Here is a 16,769-nt window from a genome sequence, read left to right as displayed (position 1 = left end):
ATGGTTTGGAAATATAAAATTGTTTCTTATGAAAAAATAAAAAGACAAGGTAATCTGTATATGGAAATGCACTTACCCATTCCTCCATGCTGATACATTTTAGTCATTGTGAAATATGTTGCTATGGGACTGGGGATATAGCCCAGTTGGTAGAGTGCTTACCTTGCATGCACAAGGCCCTGGGTTTGATCCCCCAGGACCAAAAGAAAAAAAGAAATATGTTGCTATGAAGTTGGGTATAAAAATATCTTTGTGGTCCTGCTTTTTGATTTCTGTTTGTTTGTTGTTTTGTGTGTGCCCAGGAGCAGAATTTCTATATCGTATAGTAATTCTATTCTAAATAAGGAACTCCATTCTACTTTCCATGGCAGTTGTAGCATTTTACATCATCACCAGGAGTGCACAGGTTTTTTATTTCTCTATATTCTCTACAGCACTTGTTATTTCCTGTTTACTTGTTTGTTGATAGTAGTCATCCTAATGGGTATAGGTGGTGCATTATTTTATTTATATTTACATTTCCCCAGTGATTAGTAATGTTGAGCATGTTTTCATGTGCTTATTGACTATTTACATTTCCTCTTTGGGGAAATATCTTTTTAAGTCCTTCAGCCACTTTTTTTTTTTTTTAATACCTGGGATTGAACCCAGGGTCACTCAATCACTGAGCCACATCCCCAGTCCTATTTTTGTATTTTATTTAGAGAGAGGGTCTCACTGAATTTCTCAGTGCCTCGCCATTGCTGAGACTGGCTTTCAACTTTCGATCCTCCTGTCTCAGCCTCCCCAAAAGCTGGGATTATAGGCATGCACCCCTGCACCCAGCCCTTTGGCTCTTTTTTTTTTTTTTTTTTTTTAACTGTGTTGTCTTTTGTTATTGATTTTTAGGACTTCTCTATATATTTTGGATATTATTTGATACATGACATGCAAATATTTTTCTCCCACTCTGTGGTTTCCTTCTTTTTTTGTTGATGAGTATATCTGGATAACAATTCTTAAAATTTTTCATGATGTCCAGTTTGTCTGATTTTTTTTTCTTTTGTTGTCTGTGCATTTGGTGCCATATCCAGGAAATCACTGCCAAATTCAATGCCATGAAATTCTGCCCTGTGTTTTCTTCTGAGAGTTATATAGTTTTAGATCTTTCTACTCCCAAAGACTTTGGATGTTTATAGCATCATTATGCAAAACAGACCCCGAAGAGAAACCATCCAAGGGACATCAACTGTAGAATAGATTTTTAAATGATGGGGTACTTTCATAAGAGAATATTATGTAACAATAAAATGAACTACTGATACATGTTATACATGGATGAACTTAAAAAAGCAGGCTAAATGTAGGAAATCAGAGGCAAAAAATGTATGTGTATGTATGCATATATTATGATATCATATAATATGTTATTCATAATGTATTACAACACATAACATATAACATATACACAAATATTACTTATATTAATGACATTATAAATATATATTTTATATTATATATAATATGTATCAATACCTATAATTATATTAATATAATTATAATATTTTATATGATATATACTATGCATAGTATTTGTACTAATATACTTTATAGAGTTATATATGTGTACATACATACACATACATATAAACACTTGGAGTGCTGCCACATTTTGATCATATATATGTGTATAAATATTATATATATGTATGTATACATATTATATAAATATATACATATACATGATATAATTTGTTTTATATGAAATTTTATATGAAATTATATACATGATATAATTTGTTTTATATGAAATGCCCAGTAAATCAATATCTGTAATGTCACAAAAGCAGGTCAGTCTCGGGTAGAGACTGACTACAACTGGGCATAAGAAATTTGGGGGGAGTTATCAAAATCATGGTAACAGTTTGATAATTCTATAAATGTACTAGAACTCCTTGAACTACTTCAAAAGGGCCAATTATGTATGCAAGTTAGATCTCATTAAAGTTGTGTAAAAGATAAGAAAAATATTTTCTAAGTTTAAACCGAGCAACAAACAAGCAGCCAAACCACGTTTAAAAATGCATGTGTTATAAAAGTAAAAATACTTTTAAAATACCATATTGGCATATATAATATTAGTGTGTGTATGTACATGTGTATATATGTATATGTCAGCCTTGACTTGAACTTCTTGGTCAATGTTGAAATAGTGTTGCAGTTGTTGAGTAAAAATCAACCCAAGTGCCCTGTCCTTTGAAAATGTTAGGCTAGGTCATGTACCATGTTTTCCTAAGCAATTGTAAGGCTCTTCAGGTACTGGTTTCTTTTATTTATTTTTTTATCACCTTCATATCCCCACCCCTAGGAATCCACAAACAGTCAGAGCTCAGCCAATGTTGACTGACACCCCTGAAAGAGTCTGTTATTCCCTCCCAGTGGGGGGAGAACTGCATGTAATCCTTTCCCAACCTAAATTCTTGTGGGAGGAGAAGGAAGGCACAGAGCCATGTATCTGATCAGGACTGAGTCTCACGCAGGGGCCAGGGGAGACCATTCTGGTCCATAACTACAATTGTCACACATTCTTACTCCAAAGGGGGCTTTCAGAGGTCACCTGGCTGAGCTCATGCTTCCCAGCTGGTGACCACCTGTCTTAGTGACTTTAACGCTCTGCACTGAAAATAGTAAAAATGCGTACTCTTACTTTGGCTCAAGGCAAGTTTTAAAGATTTAAAGGTCCCTGGGTTCTTGGGGTAAGAATTTCTCACTGTAAATATAAAGGACTCTTATCATTACCAAAACATTCTGCAAACAATGCTGTTCCTGGCATTTGACCCAATTTCATATCTGTGCACAAGATAACCGTGCACTGATGCCTTCCTATCTAATGTTTTCAAGGTTCCAAAAAGCAGGAACGCGGTAAATAAAGGGGGTATTACAGATGGAATTTCTCTGCAGCCTCACATGGAGCCTTCTAAAAACACCATAAGCAGAAATCACTAAGTGAAAGAAGCCTAGAAACTCTGCATTGTTCCCACTTTTCTCCTCCCAGACTCCTCAAAGACCTCAGGCTTAAAGACCCCAGGGAACTGGCAGGTGTAGATTTCCATGGAAACCAACCCCTAAAGAATGAAAACCCAAAGAGAGAATTGTGTGGAGTGCCCTCACTCCTGTGTAATTTCCTTGCCAACAGTTTTCGAGGTCAACCTGGCTTATTTCATGAAATTAGAGGCCCTGCTGTCAGGATTTCCCCAGGCAAAAAGGGTTTGCTCAGCTCCATTGGTTGGAAATCCAGAGGCTGGGGTTGTTTTCTGCTTCTTGAAGAACAGCCCTCTCTATTCTGTTTGACTTCCAAACACCTTTTATTCTGGCCTCATTTTAATTAATCAGTGCCATTTAGGTTGTGTTTACTTCCTTTAAAATATTCATTTAAAAATAAGATATTGCTTAATAAGATTATTCAAATGGTTGAAGGCTAATGCATTTAAAATATTTAATTTCACACCACATGAGAGGAATATTTTTCACACTTTGATTGTGTTTGTTTACTTTAAAACATTCATTTAAAATAAAATATTAATAAGAAATTCAGATATTCAAAAAATGATGCATTTAAAACATTTTTAAACCTCATAAGAATAATATATACATATGTATATAGAATATATATATGTGCATATGTATACTTTAAAAAATTCTAACAGTGCAGAAAGTAAAAAAGGGGGGAAAGAAAACCCACAGAAGTTCCTTTCCCTGGAACAGTGTTGGCCTGAGGAATACCCTCATTAATGTCTGCCAAGGTGGGTGGAGAAATGGGCCTCACTTTTGGAAAAATCTCTGAGCTTGAAATCCATCTGGGAACTCTTCTGTACTTTGCTTTTGTAATTTCATAAAAATGTAGTTTAGATGACTTTGTTCTTCAGCTCATAGACCCAGCTCTTATTGGGTCAGGGGGCAGGTCAGTGGTACTTGCCCTTGAGAGACCATCAGGATGATCCTGAGGGGTTGATGCCCCTTGAGTGATCAGGCACTTTCCAAGGAGTTCCTGATTTAGAAGGTTTAAGGTGACTTCTAAGAATTTGCATTGCTAACCAGCTCTCCTTTGCTGCTTGCTGTTGTAACCACCACCTTTCAAACAGTGCTACATTACATTAAAAATATAGAGAGCTGCCCAGCAGTAGTAATGTGCCATCATATAAATTTTATTTATTTGGTACTGGGAATGAAATCCAGGGCTTCATATATGCTAGTCCAGCCCATACTATTTTAAACTAATCCCACATTGTTGGACATTTTGAAGTTTTCTGGATTATCTTGTGGTAATCCTCACAACAGCTGAATGGAATAATAACAGCCATCATTTTGAGTATTTACTCTAGGCCAAGCACTGTGAGTTATATTGTTTTATCCTCACAGCAACACTGTGCTAAAGGTATCACCATTATCTCCATTTTACTTGTAAGAAAATTAAGTCACAGAGAAATTAAAGGATGTGATTAAGGTTGGGCATGGTGGCACATGCCTGTAATCCTAGAGGCTCAGGAGGCAGAGGCAGGAGGATTGAGAGTTCAAAGCCAGCCTCAGCAAAAGCAAGGCTTTAAGCAACTCAGTGAGAACCTCTAAATAAAATAAAAAATAGAGCTGGAGTTGTGGCTCAGTGGTTAAGTGCCCCTGAGTTCAATCCCTTGTACCCCTGATAGCCCCCCCCCCAAAAAAAAGAGGATGAGATTAAGGTCAACCAACTAATAATAAGTGGTGGGTGTTGGGAAGATCCAACGCAAATTCCTCTGATTCCAGAGTCAAAATGCTTTCCATAGTCTCCGCCCACCAGCAATTTATAGGCTAGTAGAAGAATTAAGGATGAGATGCATATGAATTAGACTAATGTAGTGGTAATTGCCGTAAGAAAGGCAAGGAAGGAAGAAGGAAGCGAGCTGGCTTGGCCAGATGGGTAAGAGGGTGCAACTTTGTATCATAGGGGCCCTATGCTTAGCATTGCTCTCAGTTGCTCTCATTGCCATCTTGAAATCCTTACTAGTTGTTTAACAGGAATCTCCTGTGTCCATTATGTACTGAGCCCCAGGAGTTATGTAGCCACTCCTGGAGGGATTACTTTACTTTTCAAACTTCAGCCAGCCAAAAACTTCAGCAGTGCCTTTACTCCTAAACTGGGTATCTACACTGTTCACTCTTCCTTGTTCATTCATTTACTATTTCTTGTATCTTCATGGTGAGGAGTGGCAGTGGTCATATTAGAGGTGAAATTTGCACTTCTTTTTCCTATCCGGCTTAATCACATATTGACACACTCTTATGCTGATTACTCTACCTTGAATATGCTCGGAGATGCATTCATGTGTACAGAGTGAATATCAATAGGAAGATTGTGTGCAGAAAAAAATATCAACAGGAAGATAGACACACAGATAAAATAATATACAACTTTCCAAAATCAGCAGAAATTTCTTTCTTTTTCTTTTCCTCTCTCTCTCCCCCTCCCTCCCTTCTTTCTCTTTCCTTCCTTCCTCCCTCCCTCCTCCCCCCTCCTCTCTCTCTCTCTTTCTTCATTTCTTTCTCCCCCCACCTTTTCTTTCAAAAGGAGGAGGAGAAGGGAGGGAAGGAATCATTATTCTGCTTCTCCTACCCCATGTCAGATTGTTAATATATTGTTCACTATAGTTTATATCCTCTGAAAATGTATTCTTCTTATGTAAAGGAAAGTCATGATTCTGAAATATTGCTACATTAGATGATTTTCATATCTTTCCTAGAGAGAAAGAATTATTTCCACTTTTTCCTACTGAAGCTGAGAAAATTCCATTGTGAACACATTGCACATCAACTATGCCCCAGGGGGGTGTTGCTGTGTGTATTACATATTTCACACCATAACGATGTTATCCGATTTTATAATTAACGTTAAATTTTTATGGGAAAAGTTTCCTTGTTAGACCAGTTGTTAACCTTTCAATGTATTTAAAGCACATTTCATAAGGAGCCATATGCTTCTTCATTGCCATCCTAAGTGGGCTCTATTGCTAAGCGTTATGGGATCTGGTAATGAAAGATACGTACATAGCTCTTATGCCCAAGACCAGGGGCAGAATTAAGGGAGCAATGGGAGCCTTAACTCCTGCATTTCCTGACTTCTGTGGGTTTCATTTGCAATTTCCACATTCCAGTAATAACTCCCTTTCTCACAACCATTCTTTTTCAGTCTGGATTTCCTATTCAACGTCCCTACCTCCTCTCCAGCCCAGGTAATAATTGTTTAAACATTCATATTCAATTTCCTACCACACTGAGCTACATGATTAGTTTACAGTGCATTAATGCCTTCACTATGGGGCCTGATTATTGCGTAAATGTTTCTCCTCCTTGCTGGGCTCATGGACACAGATCTAGGACAAGGTGTATAGTTAGAGAATGCTTAATGAACCTAACAGGCATTGATGCCATTTTCCAAAAACGTAAGCAGCTTACATGAGTAAAAACACAAAATGGTAAAAAAAAAAAAAAAAAAAAAAAAGACCATTGAAAACCTCTTACATTATTCCTATAGAATATACCTATGATTTTGCAGAAAGATATAACTGAAGAACAACTAAGCCAGATCTAAAGAAGAAATCGAAGAAGAATCTTTATGTAGCCAACTGGGCACCCCAGAGGTGAAGAAAGGGTAGATGGGGAAGTCTGATTGGTTTCTTCCTGTCTTCTAGGAGCTTACTTATTTTAGATTTAATATCAAGCATTTCACATCTTAATTTCTCTTAATTGACAGCTTAGTCATGAAAATTAAGAGAAATAGTGGAGTCTCACCAGACAGACGGAGAGGGAGTTAAAATTAGAGCTTGAGCTAAATGTGGTGCAAAATTATACATCTGGCATTAACTTGCATTTTTGTGGCATTGATATTCAGAGAGCCAAGACCTTCTAATTGCATTATCATTCATCTTCTAGAGAATAGTGCAGGAATGCAGGAATGTTCAGAGTTGAAATGATGGGATTGGGATACCTGTAACCAAATCAGTCCCTCTTATTTTGAACTAAGGTGAGGCATAGCTGGAAGAGGTGGGTCACTTGGGGGTGTTCTCTGGAAGGCTGTGGCCTATTCCCCTACTTCTCCATTTCCTGAACCCACTATGATGTGAGCAGCTTTCTCTGCTTGGTCCTTCTACCTTGATGAGCTGCTCACCTTGGGCCCAGAGCAATGGAGTCAGCCATCTATGGACTAAGAAATCTGAAAGCATTAACACCTAAGTATACTTTTCTTCCTCTAAGTTGTTCTTGTTAGTTATTTTGGCCACAGACAAAAAAGCTGACTTAAACAGTAGCTTTGAGATTGTGTCCCCAACATGGTTCTAAGTCATGCTGCTGTTTTTCGTCTACAGACTACAGACTACTTGTGGGGTAGTCAGAGTCTAATGGAACAGTAGTGGAAACTGGAAGAGAATGGTCATGGCCTATAGAATAAAGACTTCTGTATTCTGTGCAAAATGTCTTTTTTCCAATTTATTCGCCTGAGAACAGAGTATGTAAGGGTGGGTATTATGTTAATGTTTTTTTTTTCATCAAATAGATGTTTAATCCTAGTTGGAATGAATGTACAAAATACTATGAATGTGAACATATTTGTTATTCTCTTTATGTATGCTTGTTTTCATTTTAACATTAGAAAAACCAAATGCTGAAACTGCTCATAGCTACTATCAAAGTGTGAGATTTGATGGCCAACAAATACTTGAAACAGTAGAGGGTGATGGCCCACATCTGTAATCCTAGCAACTCATGAGGCTAAGGCAGAACATCACAAATCTGAGGCCAGCCATAGCAATTTAGTTAAATGTGGTGCAAAATTATACATATGGCATTAACTTGCATTTTTGTAACATTCGTATTCAGAGAGCCAAGACCTTCTAACTGCATATCATTTATCTTCTAGAGAATAACCCTGTCTCAAAGTAAAATACAAAAAGGGCCAGGGTTATAGCTCAATGATAAAGCACCCCTGGGTTCAATTCCCAGTGTGTGTGTGTGTGTGTGTGTGTGTGTATGTGTGAAAATGTTTAACACTTTAGCCATCAGGAATTTGCAACTCAAAACCACACTTAAATTTCATCAAGAATAAAAATAATAAATGCTGCAGATGTAGGAAGAAAAGAAAGACTTACACATTATTGGTGGGATTGTAAATTAGTACATTCTGGCAATCAGTATGGAAGTCCCCCAAAAGACTCTGAATGGAACAGCCATATGACCCAGGTATCCTACTTCTGGGTATTTATCCAAAGGAATTAAAGTCAGCACTGTTTGTACACACACACACACACACACACACACACACACACAGACATTACTGTGGAGTTTTACACAGCCATAAAGAAAAACAAAATTTTACCATTTGTAGGAAAATGGATGGAACCTGAGAGCATTATGTTAAGCAAGATAAGCCAGTCTCAGGAAGTCAAGGGTATGTTCTTTGTCATCTGTGGAATCTAGAGAGTAAAAGGGAAACAAAGCAGGGGGTGGTGGGATCTCATGAAACTTGAAGGGAGACTAGTCTATAAAGGAAAGGAAGAGGGAAGAGGGGAGGGGAAAAGGAGGTACCAGGGAATGAATGACCAAATTCTGTCATATGCATGTACAAATATGTCACAGTGAATTCCACAAGTTTTTTTAATTATAATGCACCCATAAAAACTTAATTAGGAGAAAGATGTGCGATTTGAATTGCAGACTTAGAAGATTAAACACCCATAGGTGAAAATATCTCTAAGGAGGACACCAGCTTCTGGTTGTCTGTCTTCTGTGATTGATGTTTCTCTTTTACTTTATAAGTACTCCCCCAGCTTGAAATTTTCTAACCTTGTCTAACATAGTCTGTTTGGAATTTAACGATCTTTTAAGTTGGAAACCCATTCTTTGTGTCTAATTTAAATTCTGCTACTTAAAGGATGTTTGTCCTTGGACAAGAACTCAGTATAAATCTACCACGTACTTGAAGAAATTACGGGAGATGTGATTTACGTCCCTTATGTCATGAGATTTCCTTTCCATATATCAAGCCATTTTGTGGTTCAAGTTGGATTGTTTTTAAACAATGCAAATTCTGTGTCAAAAATATTATAACTTGAAATGCCAGGCACTGTCATATGCCTGTAGAACAGGGTATTCCACTGGTCTTCATCTAATAATGGGAGCTTCACTCTCCTTCTTTATCCTGTAAACCAAATGACTGATAGTTTTGCAACAATAATGTCTACTTATCAGACTCCCTAACATCACATTCCGGACTTTGATAATAAAGATTCACATTCCTCAAGTACTTAACTCATTCTCTTTTTATTCTTCTTTAAATTTCCTATCCTCTTAGATCATATAGAAACTAATGGAACAGATTTTAGAGAAACTTAAAAAATTAAATTAACCAAATTAAATAAATTACTTTTTTTCTTTCGAAGGCAAAGTAGGCTCATACATTCATCAAATTTCCCTAGAAGAAGCTGCTTTGGGGTATTTAGCTTTTCTTATTTTTTATCAGAAGGACTGAAGATAAAGTCCCTGGTGAGAGGGTGGGGTGCGCTCTAAGGGTGTTGGAGTGGTGAGGTTCAGGGTGAGGCTGCTGACCAGGGTGCTGAGAGGGAAAATTCTTAAAGGTGCAGCTGCCTGCCCTTTCCAGTGAAGAGTGGAGAGGCACAAAGAACCCTGGTGTTCCTCCCTTAGGGTGGCTGGTATGGAGTCCAGTGGGTGGTCAAAGAAGAGCATTTATTTTCATAAAGGAAACAACAACATTTTAGAGGAATGTAATGTATTTTGATGCATTGGAAGAATTTCTTGTAGAAAATACTTGTTGATGCTTTCTATTTTCCCAATTAAATTGAAAAGATGCTTTAAAAAACAAATTTTAGCTCCTCTAGTCTTCCCATAATACTGCATTATTTTTCATGAGATTAGATAGTTGATATATAGAGATATATAGTAGATTATAGATAGATAGATAGATAGATAGATAGATAGATAGATAGATACTGAAATATATCCTTTGGTTCAATTCTTTTGTACTATATAATTACAGAATCTCCATTGCTATCTTTAGGAGGAATCATTTGAATATTTCATTTTAAAAACTTTTATTTTTTTATTTTTTTTAATTTTTTTTATTGGTTGTTTAAAACATTACAAAGCTCATGATAAATCATCTTTCATACATTTGACTCAATTGGATTATTTTAAAGTTAAATAGTCCCAAATCATAGTGAATTAAATCAGATATGATTTTTTTTTTCTTTCACTTAATGTGAATCTTGGAAGGAATTAGTGTAAGGATGAAATGAAAGTTCTATAGCCCCAACAAGGTCTTAGGATTTTTCTTTCTGTTACAGTATCATTAACACACAACTTCCCAAAGATTGCCTCAGAACTGAAAGATGGCTGCCACGGCACCAGCCATAGCATCTATTCTGTAAACAGGAGGAAGGAGGAAAGGAGAAAACATCTCTATTCCTATTCCTTTCAGCAAGCTCCGTTTGGAGAACTATCGTGAATATCCCACATAATGACTTTCTGTTCTATCTTATTACCCACTCTGATCTTCCAGATGGTTAAGGACAGGTAGACTGTAGCTGCCCCCAACAGTAGGGGGATTCAGTTCATATGAATATTGTTTAGGCAACTGGTAGAATAAAACAACTGCTTCAGTTGTGGTGGGGTGGAGGGTGATCACTCAGATACGGTAGTTCCTCAATGGTAGATGGAATTGGTCACTCCTTCAGTGCCCCCTTGTGCCCAACGTACGGCAACAGGATAATGCAATTACGAATTCAAGAAAGAAACTTCTTGAAAAAGCTCCCTCCATTATAACTAAGGTGTAGTCCTATGTAGTTTTAGCTACTAGAAAAAAACATAAGTACAATTAAATAATATATATCTTTATCACATTAGAACCAAAAGTAGCAATATTGGGGCATATGTTTATCTTAATGTTCTCTTATCAAAAGAATGGGATTTACTTTATATTTGAATTGGAAATTATATCTTTTCTTCTATTTATGCTTGGTCTTATTTTAATTTGGATTAGTTGATTGATCTGTAAGCTGCCAAACGACTTCAACCTATATGTGAACTCAATTTAAGCAAGGGTCCTGTTTTGTCATTTTATTTTATTGGTGTTGGGGATTGAACTCAGGGGCACTTGACCACGGAGCCATATCTCCAGCTGTATTTTGTATTTTATTTAGAGACAGGGTCTCACTGAGTTGCTTAGCCCTCGTTGCTGAGGCTGGCTTTGATCTTTGATCCTCCTGGGGCTACAGGTGTGTGCAACTGCGCCTGTCTTTTTTTTTTTTTTTTAATTTGCATAGCTGTCTGAAAAGCCTTGGAGCCTGTATTGTAAAAGTACCAAAAAGCACGGTCATTCAACAGTAGATACACATAAAATGGCAAAAATAGAGCTTCCTACACCCCTGCGATGGGTGGGCACCCACCGAGCACTGCATTGGCCCTGCTGTTCTGACTTCTCCTAGAGTCCCCAGCAACGTGTAAAGTTATCATCCATGCAGACAAACTTGCCCCTTTACAGAGGAAGACTCTGAAGATACAGAGGAGAAACAACCCCTCACTGTCTCATAGGCCAGAGTAGAAACTAGGACTCGTCCAGAGCTCGTGTTAATGCCAATGTGTCACCATGGTTTGCAGAGACTTAGAGGAGAGGCTGCTTCGATGGTGACCCCTCCCTGGTAGGGCTGGGTTGGGCGCTTTCTTCTCTATCAGGGACACTCGACCCATTCCATACCTCCTTTAGAAAAAAACAGGTCAATGCTGTTGGAATGCGATTGCCAATAACAAAATGAAAATGTTTCTTCCACTTAAAAATAAGTCTTCTGTCTCTAGTAGAGAGTAATTCAACCTGGGGGAAGAGGAAGGAGAAGTTTCCCCAAACTTATTTTCAACAGAAGATCCTGCAAGTGGAAGAAAAGTCCCGAAACTCTGGTTTTATTGAGGCCCATTATGTGTACTTGAAGCAAGAGTATGAAGCTCTTAAAATTCTGCCCTTTCAAATCTTTAAAAAGTCATGTAGGAGAGTTATAAGTACATTAGATGAAAATGAACACCTTCGCTCTGTCAATGTATTTTAGGAGCATTGAGAAACTATAAAGAGAATGGTCAGAGTCATTGAACTTCACCTGGTAATTTTCTAGGGAAAAGAATAAGCCAAGTGACTCAGGGCTATATTACCAAAGAAAAGTGAGAGAGAGAGAGAGAGAGAGAGAGAGAGAGAGAGAGAGAGAGAGAGAAAGCAAGACACACTTTTAAACAGCATATCTAACAATCTGCACTGTGATTCTTATTTTGGGTAAGAACTTTATTTTATTTTTTTTAACTTTTCCTGAAAATCTGATCCTATTGAACAGTTCAACAACAATAACAACAACAACAACAAAATAGAAAACCTCTGTAGGTTTAGTCAGTAAAAATCTAAATACAAGTGAGATATCTTTGCTAGTTCTATGTCCATATAAGTTAGATGGAAAGTAGGAAGATCCAATCTGGCCTTGTCTTCCTATCTTATCTGATATTTCTTTTAATTGGATTGTGGAGGAATTTCATGCCGCTTCTGCTTATTCAATCACCATTTTTGTTAGGGGTCTTTTCTCACCTTAAATCCATCTGTAAGAAGCAGTTACAGCTTTGTCCCAAAGGCAGTGAGTAGGTGAGAAGGGAATGTGACCCTTAAAGCCACTTCCTCTACTCAGCAATGTCTTTGCTCCTCTCTAAGTATGACCTGAAGATTGTCACAGGGGTCTCACTGAGGAGCTCATTTGAAGTGCAGCTCTTAGGTCTTCACTCCATCGGATTTTAGAAATATCCTGTGTGAATTATGTGCACACTAAAATTTGAGAAGCTGCCTGTGGTTTATACAACACCTGTAATTGCTGATTATGAAGCTGAAAGAGTCTAAAATATTCTTCCTATGTCTTACTTGCCTACTGAATAAAGTATTTAAAATATAGCTTTCTATGTCTTTGCTTAACATTTCTTTTTTTGCCCCTATATGATGCCAACAACTATTGTATCGAACCATCTTGGCTTTTTTTCTTGGCTGACTTATTCATTCCACAGATCTGTGCTAAATTCTCTATATGTCAGGAATGACCAAAAGATTTTGATGGTTGCCTCTCTCTTTGAGAAATTCAGAATCTAGTCAGGGAGCAAGCAAAATGAGTATTTCAAGAATCCACAGCTCAGATATTTTAACTTCACAGATATTCAACTTCAAGTGGGTCACGGAACTTCCTGGTAGCATGATGGAAGCAAAGGAAACTTCCCCAGGAAAATGTTTACAATTTCAGGGAATCCAGAGTCCTGCTGAACCCTCTGTCGAACTCCTCAGGTATGTTTCCCTGACCTGGTGTTCATCAGTTGCAGTGTCAGGGGCTACCAACTCTCAGAGGTATCTGCCACCCTGCAATCATAAAATTCTAGGTTTATGTGCATATTTCTGGGAGAAGAAATCATCATTGTAATCTGGTTAACAAAGAAACCCATTCTCCAAAACGCAGGTCTGGTAGATAATAATAATTTTGAAGGTTTATATAAGTTTTTCCTACTGAGAAAAGTGTCCACATGCATTATTCTCAGTGACCCAAGAGCGTGGGCCATTGGAGATTCAGAGCTGGGTCTAAAGAATAGGAGAACTTAGTTTGAACTCAGATCACTTTTCCTTTCCTATGAAGCAGCTGTGCCCTTGAGGGGTCTTCCTTCCTCAGATCTCACATCTACCATATTCACAAGTGTTTCTGAAGAGGTTCTTACTCCCCAATTTTAACCCTCCCTTAACATTGACAATCAACTCCAACATTTAGAGCAGGGGAGGAGTTCTTAAGCAAGGTGCAGTCTCCTGGGTTTTCACTGTGAGATCCTTCCTCACCAGGAAGAAAAATCAAGAGATGAAGGATGTACAATACAATGAAATTCTCTTTCAAAGAGAGTACAATTGGATTTTAAAAAATAACTTTGCTTAAAAAGCAGCTGTGTTGGGCTGGGATTATGGCTCAGCGGTAGAGCACTGGCCTAGCACGCGCGGGACCCTGGTTCGATTCTTAGCACCACGTAAAAATAAAGGCATTGTGTTGTGTCCATGTACAAAAAAGATTCTCTTTCTCTTTCTTAAGAAAAAAAAAAAAAAGCAGCTGTGTTATGGACACATTTTTTCCTTTGGATAGGATTAATTAAAGATGGTTTGAAGATTAATTTAATAAGGCTAAGTTTACTCAGAATGTCAGCTGTATTTCACACTGCTGGTATTTCAAATTATAACTCTTTGTGTTCCTTTTTCCTTGAATAATTTTGGTTGTCTTCATGAATATGAGCAATTGTACTATAGTTTTCTTTGAAATATTTTATGCTTTAAAGTATTTTCTTCTTGGCCATTAAGAACTAAATATACAAAGCACACAATCTGATAAAATATATTCATTTTTTCTTTAACTGTAATTTTTTTTTAATTAGCCACAAATATTGAACTAGATCATGAATCATTCTACATTAGCAAAAACTGGCATGTTACTTCCTCAAAGCTGAATTTCTTCAAAGAGTATTGAAACTTTGGGAAAAAACTTGTCTTTTTGGAGTAGAATGATTCATAAATTGTTTGAGAATGTAGGCGATGATTTCTTAGTTTTTAAGCCTGCAGTTCATGTATGAATTATAGTGCCTAGAACAGTCTCATTATTTTGTTTTCATTTACTTAATAGTAACAATTTACTATAATTGAATCTTTTAATCGAGAAATAGCAGGGCGCTTTACAAGCATTAATTAACGCTCCCATCTCCTCAATGCGGTAGGTAAGTGCTAGCCCTGTTTTATGAATGGAGAACTTCAAGAACAGAGTTAAGTGACTTGCCCAGGGCCACCCAGGAAGCCAGGAGAAGAAGACCCAGAAAAACTACCCATTCTTGGTCTGGGCTGTTGCTCATCCCCTAGATTCTCAAAGTGGAAGCAGGCCCCTGTTCTTCTAATTTAGGTGAAATCTGAGAACAAAGAGAAAACAAGGGAAACCCTCTAATCTTTACTCTCTTGCTTCATAAATGAGGAAACTGAGTCACAGGACTCTGATGTGAGTCCACCACCCAATTTGCTTGTGCATTCATTCATTCAAGAAATATTCACTGAAAACCTGTTGCATGGCAGGCATGCTGAGATGATAGAAACACAATGAATGGAAGAGAAAAAGTTGTCTTACTGACACAGTAAGACAACTATTCCCTATTCTTGAGGACCTTGGGTAACTGTGGGAGGGAGACAGTCAAACAAGTAGACAAATGGCTTTTCTACTGTATCAGATTGTGATACATGTTTTTGTTATTATTATTATTAAAGAAAACAAAAGGGGAGAGGAAGTGCCAAATGTGCACAGGAAGAGAGGTGTTGCTGGTTGATTTGATGTCACTAAAAACTCATTGATGATAGAATATTTGAGTAGAAGTAGGTGGGGAGGGAACAAGTCCAGCAGGTAGCTAGAGGAACAGCTTTCCAAGCCAAGACAGAACAGCTGCAAAAGCCCCGAGGTAGGAGAGTACTCGGCTCACTTGAGGAATGAATAGTGAGTAGGACAATTTATCCAGGATAAGTGAGCAAAGAGGAGAGTCTTAGGTGGTGAGATCAGAATGCAAAAGGAAGCAATATTTTAAAGCACTTTATCAGCCACTTGTGAAGACGTGGACTTATCCCCTGACTGACATGTGAAGCCATGAGAAGATTTGGGGAGAGGAGTGATGTAATCTGACTTCACATTTCAGAATGATCCCTCTGGTTGTTATGTAAAGAAGAGTCAGGAGCACATGGGGAAATTGTGTCAGTAAGACAACTAGTTAATGGTCAAGGGATTATAGTAACATTGAAAATCAATCTGACCCAATGGTGGGGAGTAAGAAAAGCTGTCAGGAACTGAATTGCCATAGCATTAAATTCCAACTTCAAGGCACAAGAGCTTCTTGTTCTTATTCCAGGTATTTAGTGAGCTTTAGAAGATTTAAAAATATTCCCTTCAGGTGAATAGCATCAACTGAATCTAAAGTTCCTCCAATGTGTGTTGGTTTTGTGTCATCATGCATTTTATAGTCACAGAACAGCCACAGTAGAATTAAATTCAGGAAGGTAGTGGTGGGGACAGACAATGTTTTCCTCATCAAGATTGTTCCATTTTCTTTCTTCTTCTTTTTTAATTATTTTTTAAGTTGTTGATAGACTTTTATTTTATTTATATATATGGGGTGCTGAGAATCGAATCCAGTGCCTCACACATGCGGGACACATGCCAGACAAGTGCACTACCGCTGAGCCACAGCCTCAGCCCCCTGGGTTGCTCCATTTTCTTAAAAGGGAAACCCCCAGCAGATGTTTTCTTACCTCTCATTGGTCAATACAGGACCACACAATATTCTGAGACTCTTGTTTCACTGTTGAAAGAGACAAGATTACTTTGTCTGGTCTAGAGCATTCGTGACTCATCTCTTGTATGTATATGGAGATGCATTCCCCAAGATTAAGGTCTCTTTGCCTGCTCTTGAACACAAACTCAGGAGTCTTTTAGTCTGAGAGGAGGGATAAGAGTGGAGCAGGGGAGTGTCACGATGAATACTTTAGGTAGAATAGTTTGGGCTGGCTTTTCTGGACTTGATATTTCAGCTGTGATTTGAATCTTCTCAAGGAAAAGGAATTCAACCTGGTTGGTTAAAGAAATGAGTATATGCACAGTGACTGGAAATGATAAAATGTGAGTTTGACA

The sequence above is a fragment of the Callospermophilus lateralis genome, chromosome 3 (assembly GCF_048772815.1).
Source record: "Callospermophilus lateralis isolate mCalLat2 chromosome 3, mCalLat2.hap1, whole genome shotgun sequence".
Lineage (NCBI taxonomy): Eukaryota > Metazoa > Chordata > Mammalia > Rodentia > Sciuridae > Callospermophilus > Callospermophilus lateralis.
This window is presented reverse-complemented; position numbering follows the sequence as displayed.